At 37.5% G+C, this 22,374-nt stretch overlaps 1 long non-coding RNA gene across 1 annotated transcript; it reads left to right on the plus strand.

The window, feature by feature from the left end:
- Positions 1 to 21,161: 21,161 nt before the first annotated feature.
- Positions 21,162 to 21,890, plus strand: LOC107877159. Its single transcript, XR_001676209.2, has 3 exons — positions 21,162 to 21,276; positions 21,376 to 21,462; positions 21,536 to 21,890. It is a non-coding gene; the product is annotated as an uncharacterized LOC107877159 (long non-coding RNA).
- Positions 21,891 to 22,374: the final 484 nt, after the last annotated feature.

The raw sequence follows: 22,374 nt of genomic DNA on the forward strand, positions 1-22,374 counted from the left end.
TAACACTGGCTGTGTGGATCCACTAAACTGGTGTCCCAAAGTTCTAATGAGTCACCCTCAACTGTAGGTGTTCTAATGAGATATGTGTCACCCTCAATTGGCAAGTAAGCACTTTATCAACCTTCAACTTGAAGGTAGATATCTCTAACATATGCTGGCTACGTAGTTCTAGAACTTGGGGATTGCTACTAAGGGTCACACCCTCTACTGACAGGTGATCCCTTATTCTTGGGTTCGCTCGGTGCTAAATCCTACTCCCAACTGAACTGACACTGGAGCTGAAACTGGACTGAGTTTAACTGAACATGATTTCATGACTAATAGTGCTCATTATGACCATGATAACTGAATAGATAGGAAAAATCATAGTTTAAATGAATCATACTTGAAAATCTAAAAATCATATAAAACACATCGGTATTGGGTATTCATAACCCACCATCACTAAATGATCACTTAATGCAATAACAAGCTGAAAAACTATAGTAAGGGATCATGGTTCAAAACCCATAACATAGATATTCCATCAAACATGTAGGGATCATGAATTTAAACACGGGAATGCTTTAAATAGGGGAAAACAACATGATTACATGACTGAAATAATAAAGTTGCGGATTTAACATGAAATTCACTTGAATAAAGCATGGAAACTCAAATTCATGACATGAGGAATTCAAAATCTTGCATGGAATCATACATGAGCTGAATTGCATTTAAATTGCCATGGAAACATGAATTAAACCCATCTTAAGTAATATAAAATACAATAATGATAGAAAATCCATTCTTTAATTGGAAAGAGGGTTCTTGGGATCCATGGGTGAAACAAACCTATGGATAAACATCCCACATACCTTAAACTTTTAACTTGGAAGAGAAACACCAATCTTGATGCTTTTATGAAGGTTCTTGAACTTCGGTAACTTGAATTCTTGATTTTTTTCGGATAAAAGAATTGAATTTGTGTTCTTGGGGAAAGGGAATGGTTTTCTTGGGAGGAAAATTGGATAAGAAATCCAAAATTATTCCCTAACTGATGCCCAAGTCATGATATGAACGATTGGGTTAAGGGGGTAAAAACCCAATTACCCCTCAGTTAGTTAAATTTGAAACTGGACGCGATAGGCTTACCGCAATGTGGTCCTATCACAATCGTTCATTTCCCTCACCGTGACACACTATAAATAAGAACGGGAATAGATCCATGATGCGGGCTTATTGCGATGACCCTCTAGTTTCGTGATCCATACATGCCCCAAACCTTGTTCAAAAAATACAAACCTTTTCTGAGTTATACTTCTTACATCTCTGAACATGACTTAACTCAAAAACCAATGTCTCAGGGTCGAGAAGTCTAAATTAAAAATCCTCAAAGTTTAGAGGTCTTGAAAATAACTAAGTCCCCAACACTTAGTGAAATTTACAGGCCTTAATACCCCTATGCATGCAACTGAGACCTGAATTGAGCTAAGAATAGTATGGGGCATTACAAAAGTGAAGCTCCGAGGTCTGATAAACAAAACATAAAGATGGAAAACTTGTAATGTACCTATAACCACATTAGGAGAACTTTCTTGATCATGCCAAGTTTGGAAAGCATACAATCAACTCTGGCACTGCCCACAGGGTGCACTGAAAGTGGCACCATGCTAGGTCGGAAGACCAGTTGGAGCTAAAGGACGATTGGACTGACCCTGTTGACCAGCCCCTAGGTAATCCCTGACTCTGTGGTCTAGCTTGACACATCCAAAACACATATCACTACCAGCCCTACACTCACCCTAATAATTCCTACCATATTTCTAGCAAAGCATATTAGTGTGACCACTATTCACATTGCCCTAAGACTTAGAGCCTGGCACTCTATCTCGACTGTCTTGCCTGAACTTAGGCACTAGCACACTAGATGAAGATGGAGTTGGGGCTAAAAATTTCTGACAGAACTGAGAATGATTACTGCCTTCTAACCTTGGTTGAGAAAAGTTAAAACTACATATTCTGTCCCTCTTATTCTCTCTACTTTTCCTTACGCTTCTCTGCCTTAATCTGCTGAGCATGAACCATGAGTCTAGATAGGTCCATCTCCTTAATCAACATGGTGGTCCTACACTCTTTAAACATACTATCAGATACACTAGATACAAACTTACTTATTCTAGACCTATTATTTGCCACCATAGTAGGAGCATACCTCGCCAACTGAGTGAACTTAAGCGAGTACTCCTTCATACTCATACTTTCCTTTTTTAAGTTGATGAACTCCTAAACCTTAGCTTCCCTCAACTCTAGGGGAAAGAATCTGTCTAAGAAAGTTGTGGAAAACTTCTTCCACTCTATAGGTCCTGTATAAACACCTCGGTCCTCCTTCCACTGCTTAAACTAGGTGTGAGATATATCTTACAACTAATGTGCAACCAACTCCACACTTTCAATTGAAGTGATGCCCATGATATCTGTCACTTTCTACACTATATCCAGAAATTCCTGTGGATCCTTCTGCTTAGATCCCTAAATGGAGAGGGATTCATTCGACTGAAATCCTGAATCCTAACTGTAGCTGTATTTTCCACTAGATTGGCTAGAGCAACAACCTATTTATTATTCTGAGCAGCTATAGAATAGGCTAGGGTAGTGAAAGCAGCCCTAAATTTAGCGTGAGAGATATGCTTATTCAGGGGATCTTCCTAAAAAGGTAGTGGTGCGGGTTAATCCCCATTTCTTCTTTGGTTATTTCTTATGGGAGGAATTGTCTATAAATGGAACAAAGGATGATTTAGAGAGAGGAATTACATTGACCTCATGATCTTTCATACAACATGAACACTGAAAGAGGGGAAAATTTCCTAAAACATCCCGTAGCCTCCTGTCCATAAGTGTGATGCACTTCACACGCATACATAAGACTCTACTCAATGCAAATTTCATACTCCCAAGAGCACTTTAAAACCTTTGGCTCTAATACCAAGTTTTGTCACAACCTGAGTCTACCCATAGTCGCAACAATGGTGCTTACGGTGACAAATGGCCACAATCTAACCCATGAGTGGGTACCTACTGTGAGTATTGAGTAAAATAGTAATATAACATATGAGCGAAAGATAAACTAATAAGGTAGTGTAAATCTGAATACTAAAATATGTGTCAACATGTTTGAAATATCTGATAAAATATTAAAAACCAAATTATTTGTCTGAAACAACTTATAATGCTGAAAGAAATGATTGACTGTCTAACTGATTGTCTAAAAGCCTCTAAACATCATGAGGAGTTGATGGGAAAAACCCCCAACTAACTCCGACTGACTAAACATAAGAAAATACTAAAATAACTGAGATAAACATATCTTGTCCCCGATGGATGAGGACTCACCACTACTACTGCTGAGTAATGATGAGCTGTCTAAGAACGGTTGGGAAACTGTGTGTCCAAACCTATGATATAAGAAAACATAGTGCAGAGAAAAGTATACGGTCAGTACTTTGAATGTACTGGTATATGAGATAAGGACTGGATGAAATGTGTAAGATAACTAGCTTGAATGCATGAATATGTAATATCTGAGAATGCAAGACCAAGCATAAATATGTTTTTGAGATAATTTAAAATTTGAAAGACTGAGTTCTGTGTAAATGAATAACTAAAAATCTGTTTTATTTGTTCAAACAAACTTGAGCTAAGTCATACTGAATGCTGACTGAAACAGTGGGGGGTATCATCGAACCGAAATGCCCCAATCTGAGCTAATCAGGGTCCAACCTATAACCCCAGTTGGAAGGGTGCCAGTATCTTGCCATGGTTACTAACACTGCTGTGTGGATCCACTAAACTAGTGTCCCGAAGGATTAAGAAGTCACCCTCTACTAGCAGGTGCTCTCATGAGATATACGTCAATCCTCAACTGGTAGGTAGACATCTTAAACCTACGCTGGCTACTTAGTTATGTAACTCAAGGATTGCTGCTAAAGGTAACACCCTCTACTGGCAGGTGATCCCCCACCCTGGATTCGCTCGGTACTAAGTCCTACTCCCAGCTGAACTAACACTGGTACTGCGCTAAACTAAATTCAACTGAACATAACAATTAACATTGCTCATCATGATCATAACAACTAAGTAAATGGTAATATTCATAATTTAACTGAAATCATTACTTAAAAGATCTAAAATGTAAGTAAACACGTAGGTATCGAGTGTGCACAAACTCGCTAGGACTGAATAATTGTAAAATACAATATTAAAGCTTAAAACTTTAGTATGGGATCATGGTTCAAAGAACCAAAACATAAACGCCCCACCAATTAAGTGAAAAGCATGCACTTAACATAGGGATGTCTTAAAACATGAGAAAACAAAATAACTTCATTGCTAAATTCACAATTCCCTATTGTGACATGAAATTCAATTGAATACGATATAGGAAATCAAAAACTGAAACATAAGATAACCTAACTTTCCATGGAATCATACTAGGATATGAATTGAGTTAAACTACTAGGGAAATCATAAATTAAACTCATCTTGAACATATGAAACTTCATAATAAAGAAAAAACTCATATTTTAATTAAATAAGAGTTTTTTTTGGGGGTAGGGGCTCCATGGGTGAAAGGGACCCATGGATGAACACCCCACATACCTTAATTTCTAGTTCCTTGAGGATTTATTGAGGGTTTCTTGAACTTAGAAGCGTGAACTCTTGATTTCTTGAGAAAGAGCTTGGGTTTTGTTCTTGGGAAAAGAGGAGGGTTTCTTGAGAACAATTTGGAGTGAAAGGGGAAAATAATGGCCTTTTGGAAGTCCCAAATCATGTTAAGGATGAATTGGGTTGAGGAAAATGACTCAAATTCCCTTTGAGCACTTATATCAAGAAGCTGTACAAGATACCGTTGGTGCGTTGCGACCCTTGCTTGGGTTAAGCCACCATCGCGCCGTGACCCTTGCTTGATTCAAGCCACCATCACTCTACAAACCCCATCACCTATGGATCCACCCTCGCACTGTGGGGCTATCACGAAACTTCACTATTTCAGCCATCCAAACACGTCCAAAACCTCATCTGAAAGTCTAAAAACTCTCTCGAGATATACTTTTATCCTCCCTAAACATGAACCAACTCGAAAACCAACATTTCGAGGTTGGGAATACTCAAATGAAAATCCATAAAGTTTAGGGGTCTTGAAAATGAATAATTCCTCAACACTTAGTGAAATTTTCAAGCCTTGGACCCCTTAAGCATGCAACTAAGAGCTGAATCGGGCTTAGAATATTACGGGGTATTACAAAATTATTGTCAAATTTCTATATAGGAAACTTGTAGTAAGTGGCAACAGCGCGTTCAAAAGAAAATAAGTTATGGCACCTCTCTAGCTTCACAACATAGAGGTAAGGCTACGAACACACCACCCTTTCTAGACCTTACTTGTGAAATCACACTAGATATGCTGTTCTTGTAGTATAAGAAGTAATGGAAAATTTTTGGTTTTATGAAAAATTTTCAAAAAAATTTAAAAAAAAAGTGTATTCTTTCACTCAGATATGATGCCATAAAAATAAAATATTAAGGACTTTATGTGCAGAACCACTCTCTCGGGAAAAAAAACAATTTTGATGACTACCTTCTACAATATATATTCTACATAAAGTGTAGATAATGGGGTTTGCTCAGTCGTCTTTAGCACAATACTATAGCCACAAATTATAGCATCACCAATCTTCCAAGAAAATATGAGAGAAATATTCCAAGGGGTTATCCGACAAGCAACCCTAATTAGTTCCTGCAACATTTGAGCATGATATGGTCCATTAGTTTGAATATTCATACCATGAATTTTATCTTCTCAACCAGCAGAGCTGAGAAGAGAACATACATATTTTTAGGGATAAGAAATGATTGATTATATATTTTTTTAGTTAGATTTCTCATTTATAACAACAGGAACCGGTAACCATTCGTACTTCAATCTTAGTTGCCTGTTAATATGGCTTTTCAGGATTTTACATCTCTAGTGTTGTGATTTGATCATTATGTTATGCCATCAAATCAATGAAACCTAGCAATGCATTTGACTTCTCCTGTAATTATGAACCATGAAGGATTAGGTGTAATCTTGTCAGAATACCCATTAACATAACACAAGACTGTACTAAGAGATAAGAAGTGAAAAATTACATATAAGCAGTCACTTTAAGATATGTTCCTTCATCAAAATCATTACAAGAGCAGCAGACTTAGTAATAGGTCAAATTACATCCCACGTCTTAAAAATTGAGGGTCGGGGAAGATTTTTCCTAAAAACTCAATAAATTAGATCCATTACACAATAAAGGACAAAATATAGATATGAAAAAGAGAAATGAATTTCATTTTGGTGATTGACATGGATTAACAAATTTACTTGATGTAACATCAACAAATTTTCAGTTGATGAAAAGCAAAGTATGTTCCACATTGACGACTGGCTTGATGGGTTCCTTGACAGTAGATGTTACGCTGTAGTAATAAATAAATTATATTTCACTAATATGGAAAAAATTCTAGACTAAAAACTTCTCAAAATAATTCTAAAAAATGTCAGGTTTGTTCTAACTCTTATTAAATAGAGTGTAAGACCCCGCAAATCTTAGTCATTTCGGTCTTTTATAGCATGTAAAAAGGGGCCCAGACTTGGAAAAATTCAGCTAAGTGTTAGGACTTAGAATCGTTTTAACCTTCATAATAGGATGATCTTATTTTCTATCCCTACAACCTTAAAATGTTAATTTTTAAGTCGATTCATGATCAGAGATGTCAATAGAACACCTCGGGTGAGTTTTGGATTTTTTGGACGGCATTGAATCTTAATTGAATATCCAAAATAGTGAGTCAATGCAATCTCGATGCGATGCATCAGCAATCACATCGACCCAATCGACATAACGTGTCAGCTGCAGCGTTGCTGGGCAAAGCCTTCAATACAATTTAGAGTGAGCCAACATATTCATGATGCATTGCGTTAGCCATCAAGTTGATCCCATCAATGTGACGCATCGGGTATCGTATCACTGGGTAGTTTTTATCACTAAAAATCCAACTTTCAAAGGGAAATTAGGTCCTTTTCCCCTCACCTAATTCAGCTAAAACACGATATTAAGCCCCCAAAAAGAAAAAAGTCATTCTTTTGTTCTCAAAATCCTCTCAAGAACAAACCCTAGTTCATCAAGTTGAAGATTCAAATCCCAAGAATTGACCACAATTCTCAAGAAATCAATAATCAAGGTATGTTAGGTGTTCATCCTTGGTTTTCCTTCTACCCTTGGAGTTCAAGAACCCTTTTTAAAACTAAAAGTTTATTGATTTCATGATTTACATATTTGAATTGGATTCTGTTCATGTATGTATTATTGTATGGTTTTCAAATCAAGATTCATACAAGTTTCAAGTGAATGAATTAACAAGTAAGTAGAATTATGTGATCTTCATGTTAAACCCTTAAATTTGCAAGTTGAATATTGTAGCCATGATGTTTATATTTGATGATTTTTATGTACATTAATTATGCTCCCCCAAGTATTTGATAGAATACCTATGTATATTGAGTAGTGAATTCATGAGATGTTATCATGTGGTCCCATTCATGTACAAGTTCATGCCTCTCAAATGTTTGACAAAAAGTCTAAATAAATGCATGGTGGACAAGTGACTAATGTAATGCCTTCAAGATTTTGCCATGTTTTACTATTGATGCTATCGAGTCCTGAGGGTATTCAATACCCAACAATCTAGCTGTTTACCTAGAATTACCATAGCTACAGAATAGTCTCAGCAATGTCATAAATAGTAGAAGTTAGTCAATTACAGAACTCAGTCTAGTTCAGTCAGTCAACACGATCAGTAACAGATCAGTCAAGCTAAGTACATTCTAGCAATCAGTTCAATGTCTATTCAGTTAGGAGTAGGATTTAGCACCAAGCAAACCTGGGGATGGGGGAATTCCTTCCAGCAGAGGGTTTGACCCTTAGTAGTAATTCCTGCATTATAGAACTACGTAGCCAGCATAGGATAAGTCGTCCTCCTGCCAGATTAGGGTTGACACAACTATATATACAATTCATGAGTCTTCCTATAAGATTAGAGTTGACACAACATTGTTAGTATCCCTTGGCAAGGTGCTAACACCCTTCTAACTGGGGTCACAAGTTGGAATCCAACTCAGTTTATAATTGGGATATGTCAGTTAGATGAACACTCCCACAATTATAGTTTCAGTACACAGTACTCAGTAATTAGTATTCAGTTTCAGAATTTAGTAAAGAAATTAGATAGTTCTACAAAACCATGGCTATCAGTTATCAGTTACTTAGCCATCAGAATTTAGTACTTCAGTATCAGTCTAAACTTCAGTTATTAGTATTTAGTTACCAAACTCAATACTTCAGTTTCAGTATAATTTAGATAGAGGTTATATGCACAGTATTGAATAGTTAGCATGATCAGTAGTTATAGTTTTGCATGCACTCTTTTATTCAATTATTTCATGATGTTTATTTAGTCAATTATCATCTCATGTATATGAACGCATGTATATTAGCCTGCCTACTTAACATACCAGTATATTCAAAATACTAATGCATACTCTTTATTTTGTGCTATGATGTCTTATACCATAGGTTCAGACGCACGGGCTCCTGACCGTACCTAGCAGCTCAGATTATCTACAGCAGTTATAGTGTTGAGTCTTCATATTTCAAGGGTAGAGTTATTTATTTTAGAACTCCAATAGTTTAGTATGTTTAGTAGTAAGAGTTAGTTGGGGACTTGTCCCATCAACTTCATATTCAGATAGTTAGAGGCTTTTGGACTAGACTATTTCAGACAGATGTTTAGTTTTTCTGTATTATTATCAGTATTCAGTATTTGTTTTCAGCTTATGAACCTTATGGAGATTTTGAACCTAACTTCCGCATATATTTTCAATATTATTATTATTATTAAATTCTCACAACAGGTACTAGTCATGGGTTAGCTTATAGTTCTTTGGGATTGTAAGCATAGTGTGACCCCCAGGGTGCAGTCTCGAGGCATTATAAACTTGGTATCAGAGATTAAGGTTCAACAGAGTCCTAGGGAGTCTAAAAGTCATATCAAGTAGAGTTTTGTACATGGATGTGTAGCGCGCCACACTTAAGGAATAGAGGATATGAGGAATCCTTAGCAAAAGTTCCCTTCTTTTAGTATTCATGTCATGTGAGTGAGCATGAGCTCAAGTTAAAGTCTCTATCTAATCCAAGTTTCCCTTCTATTTATAGAATATTCCTTCTAAAAAGAATAATGAAAGAAGAATTGGAAACCAGCCAGAACCTCCGCCCGCTCAGGTAGATACCCTGGATGAGTATGTTTCCCACACAAAATTCAGTGAAGCTTTCACCACTCTAGCTCATTCTATGGCATACTAGAATGAATTCCCAGCTGTTGTTCAAGCCAACCTAATGGCCAATACTACTACAGCTAGGATTTGGGACTTCACTCTAATGAATCCACTATCATTTTTGGGGTCTAATTTTGAAGAAAACCCACGAGAATTCCATGACATGGTATAGAAGGTAACAGATATTATAGGGGTAATAACCAGTGAGAGTGCTAAGTTAGCTGTATATCAATTATATGATGTATCTCATAAATGGTTTAAGCAATGAAAGGTAGATAAGGCTGCAGATGCAGGGCCTCTAGAATGAGAGGAGTTTGCTACTGCCTTTCGAGATAGTTTTTCCTGTTAGAGTTGAGGGAAGCCAAGGTTTTAGAGTTTATTAACCTAAAGCAGGGCAGTATGATAACGAAAGATTATTCTCTCAAGTTTACTCAGTTAGATAGATATGCTCCTTATGTGGTAGCTAATAGCAGGTCTAAGATGAGTAAGTTCGTGTCTGGTGTGTTTGACAGTATGATCAAGAAGTGTAGGACCACAATGTTGATTAAAGAGATAAAATTGGCTAGGTTAAAGGTCCATGCTCAACAGATATAGAAGTAGAAGACCAAGAAGAAAGAGAGGGAAAGAAAAGGGGTTAGGATAAGTAGTTTTAACTTCATGTACCCTAAGTTAGAGGGCGGTGATCATTTCAGTTTTGCCCAAAATCTTCTGTTTTGGCTCCGTCCTCAGCCAGTGCTTTGGTGCCTAAGTTTAGAATTGGTAATAAAGATAGAGTGCCAGGCTCTAAATCTTAGGGTAGTTTTAACAATGCCCGAACAAATCCTCCTTTTCAGAAGTGTGGAAGAAATCATTATGGTATTTGTGGAGCTGCCAGTGATGTATATTACAAATATGGCAAGCCAGGCCATAGGATCATAGAGTATCCTTAGGTGGGTTCATAGAGTCAGCATAATCATCCATCAGCTTAGTTCGGTCGCCCGTCTCAATAGGGTGCCGCTTTCAGTGCCACCAGTAAGGCTTAAACAGAGTCTATGCACTCCAGTCCCAATAGGATCAGGAAAGTTATCCTGATATTGTCACTGGTACGTTACAAGTTTACCATTTACATGGTTATGCTTTGCTAGATCCAGGAGCTTCTTTGTCCTTTGTAACTCTTTATATAGCTGTTGACTTCGGAGTCAGTCCTGAAATCCTAGCAGAGCCCTTCTCAGTATCTACCCCAGTGGGTAAATCTATCATAGCCCAGTGGGTATACAGGAACTGTCTGGTTATGGTATCTCAGAAAGTTACTCCAACAGACTTAGTAGAGTTAGAGATGATAGATTTTGACATCAATCTCGATATAGATTGGATTTATTCATGCTATGCTTTAGTTGACTGTAGAAATAGAGTTTTCTGTTTTCAGTTCCCAAATAAACCTGTCCTAGAATGGAGGGGTAGTACTTCAACACTTAGAGGTCAGCATGTTTCCTACCTTAGGGTGAGAAAAAATGATATCTAAGGGGTGTGTCTATCATCTCGTCAAGTTAAAGACTCTAGTTCTTAGATCCCTAATCTTGATTCAATTTCAGTAGTATGTGAATTTCCAAATATGTTTCCCGAAGATTTTCCTGGAGTTCCTCCCGAAAGGGAAATTGACTTCAGAATAGACCTTCTTCCAGATACTCAACCCATCTCTATTCTGCCATATAGAATAGCTCCAGTTAAACTTAGATAATTAAAAGAGCAGTTGAAGGATATCCTAGATAAGGGGTTCATCAGGACTAATGTTTCCCCTTGGGGTGCACCAGCTCTATTCATGCATAAAAAAAACAGTTCTCTCAAAATGTGTATTGAATACCGTCAGTTGAATAAAGTCACAGTCAAGAACAAGTATCCACTTCCCAGAATTGATGACTTATTTGACCAACTTCAGGGTACCAATTATTTTTCTAAGATAGACCTCAGATCAGGCTATCATTAGGTTAGAGTCAGAGAATGTGACATTTTGTAAGAAGCTTTCAGAACTCCATATGGTCACTTCAAATTTTTAGTCATGTCATTTGGTCTTACCAATGCCCCATCAGCTTTCATGTACTTGATGAACCGCGTATTCAAGAAGGACTTTGACATGTTCATCATAGTCTTTGTTGATGATATTCTTGTCTACTCCCGTAGTGAAAATGATCTTGCAGACCATCTGAGAATAGTATTACAGACCCTCAGAGCCCATCAGTTATTCACCAAATTTAGTAAGTGCAAATTTTGGCTAAGATCAGTAGCTTTTCTTGGTTATATAGTTTTCGGTGATTGCATTAGAGTTGATACTCAAAAGACCAAAGTAGTGAGAAACTAGCTAGGCCTATCTCTCTTATCAGATATCAAGAGTTTCTTGGGTTTGGCTGGATATTACCGATGGTTTACTAAAAGATTCTTGTCTATTCCATCCCCATGTCCATATTGACTCAGAATAAAGTCATATTCTAGTGCTCAAATTCTTATGAGAAGATTTTTCAGGAGTTGAAGACTCGACTCACTACAACCTCAGTTTTGACTTTACCAGATGGTTCAAACAGGTTTGTTGTGTATTGTGATGCTTCCAGAGTTGGTTTGGGGTGTGTTTTGATGCAAAGAGGTAAGGTCATAACCTATGCCTCTAGACAGATTAAGCCCCATGAAAAGAATTATCCCACCCATGATCTTAAGTTAGCAGCTGTGGTGTTTGCCTTAAAGATTTGGAGCCGCTATTTGTATGGGGTACATGTTGTTGTGTTCACAAACCATTAAAATTTACAATATGTAATTTCTCAGATTGACTTAAACTTGCGTCAGAGAAGGTGGTTAGAGTTGTTGAAAAACTATAACATGAGTGCTCTATATCATTCAGCCAAGGCCAATGTAGTGGCTGATGCTCTCAGTAGATCTTCCATGGGTAGTGTTGCTCACGTTAAGAATGGTAAGAAGAAGTTAGTTTAGGAATTTCATCAGCTTTCCATAGTTCAGGAAATTCATCAGCTTGCCAGGTTGGGTGTTCATTTGATTGATTCAGCTGAGGGTAGTGTATGGGTGTAGAATAATTCAAAATCTTCCTTGGCTCCCGAGGTGAAAGAAAAGTAGGAAAGGGATCCCAGTTTAGTTAAGCTGAAAAAGTCAGTCAAAGATCAGAAAGTAGAGGTTTTCTCCCAAGAGGGAGTTGGTGTGTTGTGTTGCTAGGTTAGGTTATGTATTCCATGTGTGGATGGCATGAGGCAGCAGATTCTTGCAGAAGCTCATGGTATGCGTTACTCGATTCACCAAGGGGCCACTAAGATGTACCGTGACTTGTAGGAAGTCTATTGAGGGAGTGGGATGAAGATAGACATTGTAGACTTTGTGGTTAAGCGCTCTATATGTCAGCAGGTGAAGATAGAGTACCAAAAGCCTAGTGGATCTATGCAGGAGTTCAGTATCCCCTACATAGAAGTAGGAGGAAGTGAACATAGAATTTGTAACGGGTTTGTTTCGTACTCATCAACAACATGATTCAATTTGGGTCATTATAGAAAGGATGACCAAATTCGCTCATTTCTTGCCAGTCCATACCTATTACTAACCCGAGGATTATGCCAAGCTCTACATTAGATAGTTGGTCAGATTGCATCGAGTTCCATTATCCATCATTTCAAATAGAGGTATGCAGTTCACTTCTCATATTTGGAAAGCCTTTTAAAAGGGTCTTAAAACCCAAGTTCACCTTAGTATAGCCTTCCACCCTCGGACAGATGGTCAAGAAGATAGGACCATTTATAATTTAGAATATATGTTGAGAGCGTGTATTGTTAACTTTAAGGTCAGTTGGGATGACCACTTACCCTAGATTGAGTTCACGTATAATAACAACTATCATTTCAGTATGCAGATGGCTCTGTTTGATGCACCTTTTTAGAGGAAATGTAGGTCTCCATTAGTTGTTTTAAGGTAGGAGAGACTGTGTTGACAGGGCCTGACTTAGTTTGATACCTTAGAGAAGGTTTAGTTGATCAGGGAGAGGCTAAAAATAGCTCAAAGCCGACTAAAATTGTATGTTGATGTGAGAAGAAAAGATCTTGAGTTTGAGATTGGTTATTATGTGTACTTGAAAATCACTCCCATAAAAGGAGTGAAGAGGTTTGGCAAGAAAGGGATGCTCAGTCCCCGATATATCGGTCCTTACCGAATTCTTAGCCATTTTGAAAAGGTAGCTTATGAGCTTGAGTTGCCTTCAGAATTAGCTTCAGTACACCCAGTATTTCACGTCTCCTTGCTGAAGAAATACATTGGTGACCCAGCAGTTGTAGTCCCGATAGAGAGTATAGATGTTCAAAACAACCTCTCTTATAAGGAAGTCACAGTCAAAATCCTTGATCATCATATTCACAGACCAAGGAACAAAGAAGTTCCTTTGGTCAAAGTTCTTTGGCGGAATCAGTCCATTGAGATAGCTACTTGGGAAGCAGAAGCAGATATACGAACCAAGTATCCTCACTTCTTCTCCATAAACAAAGATTCAGCTTGAGGTAATAGTCTTCATTAGATTTACTCAGTTTCATGCTCAGATCACCTTTACAAACTTGGTATCAATTACTATTGCACATCATCATCATGACAGTCCTGCATCCCCAAATTAGTTCAAAGATGTAATCATGCTTCAGTTATGCATGTTCACTATGAAAACTCAATTTATCAGTAGTTTCAGTTATGTAATCATGCTTCAGTGATACATGTTCAGCATGTAAACTTAATCTATTAGTATTCACAGTTCAGTCAATCTCATTAGAGAATGAATGTAACCAAGAGGGAGATATTGTACGACCCCACAAATTCTAGTCATTTTGTTCCTTTATAGCATGCCAAAAGGGGTTCCAGACTTAGAAAAATTCAGCTCAATGTTAGGACATAGAATCATTTTAACCTTCGTAATAGGATGATCTTATTTTTTATCCTTACGACATGTTGATTTTTAAGTCAATTCATGATTAGGGATGTCAATAGGTCACCTCGGGTGAGTTTTAGATTTATCAGATGTCGTTAGAAGCTTAATTAGATCTCCAAAATAGTGAGTTGATGCGATCTCAACACAACGCATCAACCATCACATCGACCCCATTAACACGATGTATCGACTATTACGTCGACCCTATCGATACGATGCATCACCCATCACGTCGACCCTATCAACGCGATACACCAAATGCAGGGTCGCTGGGCAAAGCCTTCAGTGCAATATCCATTCAGCCAATGTGATCACGATGCGTCACATTGGCCATCGCATAGATCCCATCGATGCGGCGCATTGAGTATCGCATCACTGGGCAGTTTTTCTCATTAAAAATCTTACTTTTCAAGGGCAATTAGGTTTTTTTCCCTCACCTAATTCAACTAAAACACGAGATTAAGCCCCAAAAAAGGCAAAACTCATTCTTTATTTTCAAAATCTTTTCAAGAACAAATCTTAGTTCATCAAGCTAAAGATTCAAGTCCCAAGAATTCACCTTAATTCTCAAGACATCAACAATCAAGGTATGTTTGGTGTTCATCCTTGGGTGTTCTTCCACCCTTGGATTTCAAGAACCCCTTTCAAAACTACAAGTTTATTGATTTCATGATTTATATGTTTGAATTGGATTGTGTTCATGTATGTATCGTTGGATGGTTTTCAAATCAAGATTCATAGAAGTTTCAAGTGAATTAATTAGCAAGTAAGTAGCATCATGTGATCCTCATGTTAAACCCTTGAATTTATAAGTTGAATGTTGTATCCATGATGTTTATATCTTGATGATTTCTATGTGCATTAATTATGCTCCCCCAAGTGTTTGATAGAATGCCTATGTAAATTGAGTAGTCAATTCATGAGATGTTATCATATGGTCCCATTCATGTACAAGTTCATGCCTCTCAAATGTTTGACAAAAAGTCTAAATAAATGCATGGTGGACAAGTAAATAATGTAATGCCTTCAAGATTTTGCCATGTTTTACTATTAATGCTATTGAGTCCTGGGGGCTTTCAATACCCGACAATCTAGTTGTTTACCTAGAATTACAGAATAGTCTCAGCAATGTAATGAACAGTAGAACTCAGTCAGTTACAGAACTCAGTGAACTCAGTCCAGTTCATTCAGTCAACACGATAAGTAATAGTTCAGTCAAGCCAAGTACATTCTAGCAATCATTTTAGTGTTTATTTATTTGAGAGTAGGATTCAGTATTGAGCGAACCCAGGGATGGGGGCATTCCTTCCAACAGAGGGTTTGATCCTTAGTAGCAGTCCCTGCATTATAGAACTATGTAGCCAGCATAGAGTAAGTCTTCCTCCTTCCATATTAGGGTTGACTCAACCATATATACAATTCATTAGTCTTCCTGCCAGATTAGGGTTAACATAGTATTGTTAGTATCACTTGGCAAGGTCCTAAAACCCTTCTAATTGGGGTCATAGGTTGGACCCCAACTTAGTTTATAATCGGGGTATGTTGGTTAGATGAACACTCCCACTGTTATAGTTTCAGTATTCAGTACTCAGTACTTAGTATTTGGTCTTAGAATTCAGTAAAGAACTTAGATAGTTCTATAGAACTATGGCTATTAGATATCAGTTACTTAGCCATCATAATTTAGTACTTCAGTATCAGTCTAAACCTTAGTTATCAGTATTTAATTACCAGAACTTAGTTCTTCAGTTTCAGTCTAATTTAGACAGAGGTTATATGCACAGTGTTGCATAGTTAGCATGATTTGTAGTTATAGTTTTGCATTCACTCTTATTTAATTATTTCATGGTGTTCTTTCAGTCAGTTATCAACTCATTCATATGAACCCATGTATATTAGCCTGCCTTACTTAGTATACCAATATATTTAAAGTACTAACGTATACTCTTTCTTTTGCTCTATGATGACTCATATCATAGGTTATGATGCACGAGCTCCTCACCGTACCTAGCAGCTCAGGTTATCACAACAGTTATAGTATTGAGTCATTATATTTCAAGGATAGAGTTATTTATTTTAGTATTCTAGTAGTTCAATATGTTCAGCAGTCAAAGCTAGTTGGGGACTTATCCCATAACTCTATATTCAGATAGTTAGAGGCTTTTGGACTAGACTATTCAGACAGATGTTCAATTTTTCAATAATATTATCAGTATTCAACATTTGTTTTTAGTTTATCAACTTTATGGCAATTTTATCCTAACTTCTGCATATATTTTCAGTATTATTATTATTCAGTGCTTACAATAGGTATCCATCATTGGTTAGCTTGTGGTCCTTTATGATTGTAAGCACCGTATGACACCTAGGGTGCAGTCTCAGGGAATTACAAACATTGTATTAGATCCTAAGGTTCAACAAAGTCCTAGAGAGTCTAAAATCTATGTCAAGTAGAGTCTTGTGCATGGGTGTGTAGCGCGCCACACTTATGGACAAGTGGTTGTGAGGTATTTTTAGGGAAAGTTCCCTTCTTTTAGTATTCATGTCGTGTGAGTGAGAATGAGATCAAGTTAAAGTCTCTGTGTAATCCAAGTTTCACTTCTGTTTATAGAATATGCCTCCAAAAAGACTAACGAAAGAAGAACTGGAAACCAGCCAGTACCTCCACCCATTTAGGTAGATCCTCTGGATGAGCATGTTTCCCATGCATAATTCAGAGCAGCTTTCACCACTCTAGCTTATTCTATGGCATCTCAAAATGAACGCCCAGCTACTGTTCAGGCCAACCCAGTGGCCAATACTGTTGTAGCTAGAATTTGGGACTTCACTCAAATGAGTCCTCTATTATTTTTGGGGTTTAATTCTAAAGAGAACCCACGGGAATTCCTTGAAATGGTGAATAAGGTAAAAAATATTATGGGGGTAACCGCTAGTAAGAGTGCTTAGTTAGCCACATATCGGTTACAAAATGTAGCTCATACATGGTTTAAGTAGTGAAAGGTACCTAGGGCCACAGATGCAGGGCATATAGAATGGGAGGAGTTTTCTACTGTGTTTCTTAATAGGTTTTTCCCGTTAGAGTTAAAGGAAGTCAAGGTTTTAGAGTTTATTAACCTGAAGCATTAAAGCATAACAGTGAGGGAGTATTCTCTTAAGTTTACTTAGTTAGGCATATATGCTCTTTATGTGGTAGCTGATAGAAGGTCTAAGATGATTAAGTTTATGTCTGGTGTGTCTGACAGTATGGTTAAGAAGTGTAGGACTGCAATGTTAATTAAGGAGATGGACTTGGCTAGGTTGATGGTCCACACTTAACAGATAGAGAAGAAGAATACTAAGGAGAAGAAGAGAGAGAGAGAGCAAGCAATCTAGAATAAGTAGCTTCAACTTTACCCAGCCTAAATTAGAGGGTGGTAATCGTTCTCATTTTAGCCCAAAATCTTCAGTTCCAGCTCCGTCCTTAGCTAGTGCTCCGGTGCCTAAGTTTATAGATAGTAATAAGGATAGGGAGCTAGGTTCTAAATCTCAGGGTAGTGTTAGCAGTACCCAATTAAATCCTCTTTGTCAGAAGTTTGGCAGAAATCATCAGGGTGTTTATAGAGCTGGCAGTGATGAATGTTTCGTATGTGGCAAGCCAGGCTATAGAATCAGAGAGTGTCCTTAGGTGGATTCATAGAGTTAGCATAATCATCCCCCATCTCAGTCCGATCACCATCTCAGCAGAGTGACACTTTTAGTGCCACCAGTGGGCAACGCCTATATAGGCTCTATGTATTCCAGTCCCGATAGGATCAATAATGTTCTCCTGATATGGTCACTGGTACATTAAAATTTTACCATTTACATGTTTATACTTTGATAGATCCAGGAGCTTCTTTGTCCTTTGTAATTCCTTATGTGGCTGTTGACTTTGAAGTCAGTCCTAAAATCCTAGTAGATTCCTTCTCAGTCTTTACCCTAATAGGCAAATCTATCATAACCCAGTGGGTATAAGAAACTATCCGGTTACTTCATCAGACTTAGTAGAGTTTGAGATGACAAATTTTGACATCATTCTCGGTATGTATCGGCTTTATTCAGTTCCCGAATGAACCTGTCCTAGAATAGAGGGGTAGTACTTCCGCACTTAAGGGTCAACTTATTTCCTACCTTAGGGTGAGAAAAAATGATATTTGAGGGGTGTGTCTATCATCTCATTGAGTTAAGGACTCTAGTTCCGAGACCCCTAATCTTAAGTTAGTTTCAGTAGTATGTGAATTTCCATATGTGTTTCTCGAAGATCTTCCTGGAGTTTCTTCCAAAAGGGAAATTGACTTTGGAATAGACCTTCTTTCAGATACTCAGCCCATCTCTATTTCTCCATACAGAATGGCTCAAGTTGAACTTAAAGAATTAAAAGATAAGTTGTAGGATCTCCTAGATAAAGGGTTTATCTGGCCTAGTATTTCCCCGTGGGGCACACCAGTTCTATTCGTTTGTAAGAAAGACACTTCTTTCAGAATGTGTATTGACTATCGCCAGTTAAACAAAGTCACAAACAAGAACAAGTATCAACTTCCCAGAATCGATGACTTGTTTGACCAACTTCAGGGTGCTAGTTACTTTTCTAAGATAGACCTCAGATTAAGCTATCATCAGCTCAGAGTCAGAGAATGTGACATTTCAAAAATAGCTTACAGAACTCGGTATGGTCACTTTGAATTTCTAGTCATGTCATTTGGTCTTACCAATGCACAGTTGCATTCATGTACTTGATGAACTGCGTGTTTAAGTAGTACTTGGACATGTTCATCATAGTCTTCATTGATGACATTCTTGTCTACTGCCGTAGTGAAAATAATCATGCAGACCATCTTAGAATAGTATTATAGACCCTTAGAGCCCATCAGTTGTTCACCAAATTTAGTAAGTGCGAATTTTAGCTAAGGTCAGTAGCTTTCCTTGGTCATATAGTTTTCGGCCATGATTTGATTTAGGTCATTGTAGATAGGATGATCAGCCGAGGATTAGGCCAAGCTTTATGTTTGAGAGTTGATCAGATTGCATGGAGTTTCATTATCCATTATTTTAGATAGAGGTACACAGTTCACCTTTCACTTTTGGAAAGCCTTCCAAAAGGGTCTTGGTACCTAAGTTCACCTTAGTACATCCTTCCACCCTCAGATAGATGGTCAAGGAGAAAGGACCATTTAGACTTTAGAAGTTATGTTGAGAGCGTGTGTTGTTGACTTTAAGAGAAGTTGGGATGACCCTTTACCCTTGATTAAGTTTACATATAATAATAGATATCATTTCAGTATTCAAATGGCTCCGTTTGAGGCATTTTATGAGAGGATATGTAGGTCTCGCATTGGTTAGTTTGAGGTAGGCAAGAAAGCACTCATAGGGCTTGACTTAGTATTTGATACCTTAGAGAAGGTTCAGTTGATCAGGAAGAGGCTTAAGATAGCTCAAAGCTGATAGAAATTGTATACTGATGTGAGAAAAAAAGATCTCGAGTTTGAGATTGGTGTTATATGTACTTGAAAATCTCTCCCATGAAGGGAGTAAAGAAGTTTGGCAAGAAGGGGATGGTCAGTCCCTGATATATTGCTCCTTACTGAATTCTTAGCCATTTTAGAGAGGTAGCTTACGAGCTTGAGTTGACTTCAGACTTAGCTTCAGTACACCCAGTGTTTCATATCTCCTTGCTAAAGAAATGCATTGGTGACCCAACAGTTGTTGTCCCTATAGAGAGTATAGATGTTCAGAATAGCCTCTCTTATGAGGAAGTCCCAGTTGAAATCCTTGATTATCAAATTCGCAGAGTGAGGAACAAAGAAGTTTCTTTGGTCAAAGTTCTTTGGTGAAATCAGTTCGTTCAGAGAGCTACTTGGGAAGAAGAAGCAGATATGTGAACCAAGTATCCTCACCTCTTCTCCATAAAATCAAACTCAGGTTTAGGTAACATTCTTTCTTAGATTTACTCAATTTCATGCTCAGATCACCTTTACAAACTTGGTATCAATTACTATTGCATATCATCCTCATGACAGTCATGCATCCATAAATCAGTTCAGCCATGTGATCATAATTCAGGTATGCATGAACAGTATGAAAACTTAGTTTATCAGTAGTTTCAATAATGTAATCATGCTTCATTGGTACATGTTCAGCATGTAAACTTAATATATCAGTATTATTAGTTCAATCAGTCTCATTTGAGGAAAAATGTTCTCAAGGGAGAGATATTATAATACCTCAAAAATCTAAGTTAGTTCAGTTCTTTATAGCATGCCAAAAGGGGTCCCACACTTAGAAAATTTTAGCTAAGTGTTAAGATATAGAATCATTTTAAACTTCGTAATAGGATGATCTAATTTTCTATCCTTACGACCTTAAAATGTCAATTTTTAAGTCGATTCATGATTAGGGATGTCAACAGGTCACTTAGGGTAAGTTTTGGATTTTGCAGACGTCGTTAGAAGCTTAATTGGATGTCCAAAATAGTGATTCAATGTGATCTCAGCGCGACGCATCGACCATCGTGTCTACACCATCGATGCAATGCATCGGCTGTAGCGTCACTAGGCAAAGCCTTTAGTGCCATTTCCAGTATGCCAACGCTATCACAATGCATCGCGTTAGCCATCACATCGATCCTATCAACGCGTCAGATTTTTTCTGGTTAAATTTTTTATTTTATTAATTAATTAACTTAATCCACAAAGAATGCTCCAACCCATTCAAATAAATACATACACATATCAGATGTATCGGCCTAAATAAATTGACCCGGTCCATTAAAGAAATAATAAAAAGGGGTGTAGGGTTTCTAAATCGCTTCCACCACTTCCATCATCTTTGCTATTGGAAATCTTCACTTTGAGATGCTTTTTCTGTGGGTGATAAACACCATACCATGGTTGGATAAGGTCAGATTCTTGTCCAGCTTGCAAGAGTAAGTTCAGTTCTTCCTCCGTTGCTTGCATTTGAGCTTTTGATTTACCTTTAAATCCTACTCCATTGCTTGCATTTGAGTTTTTGTGTTCCATTTCAGCTGAATTCCTTGTATTAAAGGAGTACACAATGATTTTTGGTGCTAAACATATGGGTCTCATCCACTGAGAATTGATTTTGCATCCAGGTATCTGCTTCTTTCTCTATGTTCCATTTTTTGACTTGACTGCACCCCTGACCGTTTCCTCATGGATTTGTAGTTATAGAAGGGATGGAGATTGAGATACGCTCAGACCCGCGAATAATTGAGTGTAACTAATTTCTTCAGCTGCTTGCATTGAAGATCTAACCAAGTCACCCCCAACTCTATGGAGAAATCTTTTTTGTTGGCTGGTGTAGATAGGCTAAATATGCATTTATTATTTTTGTGTAGGTTTTCTACTTATAGTATGTACACCCCTTTCCATTAGCATTACCAGTCTTTTTATCCATTACTATCCTTAAGTATGGACACTACTATTTATCACTATTTAGAATACTCCTACCTGTAGATGGTAGTTGACTAAAATTGTTGCGCTAGTGCAAAATTAGATAGAAAATCTACTAATTGGTTGCCCTCTCTGTAAATATGTTGTATCTGTACTTGTTTTATTGCTAGAAGCTGTCATATGTGATTGATCTTATCTTCTATTTGCTATGGCATTTCCCATTCCTTTGTTAGAAGCTTTTGCATGATAAATCTGTTTAAATGATTACCTTCTTCTGCTTTGTCTTATTGCAATGTATTACTGCTTGTAGAATAGCCATTGCCTCTGCCTCCATAGAATTAGTGTCTTCTATATCTACCCCTGCTGCGTGCAATAGATCTCCATTTCTATCCCTTAAATAGAATGCCCATGAACTTTTTCCTAGGTTCCCTTTAGAAACCCCATCAGTATTATACTTGACCCAATCCTTTGATGGTGCTTCCCGTAAAACAGGTATAGCTTATATTTTAGGATTTAATGGACTAAATTGCTTTAAAATGCCTGGCCATTCATATAGGAACTCCAATGCTGGATTTTTTACTTTAATTAACATTCTGAGATGCCTAGTCACA

Source organism: Capsicum annuum, chromosome 7, assembly GCF_002878395.1.
Source record: "Capsicum annuum cultivar UCD-10X-F1 chromosome 7, UCD10Xv1.1, whole genome shotgun sequence".
NCBI lineage: Eukaryota > Viridiplantae > Streptophyta > Magnoliopsida > Solanales > Solanaceae > Capsicum > Capsicum annuum.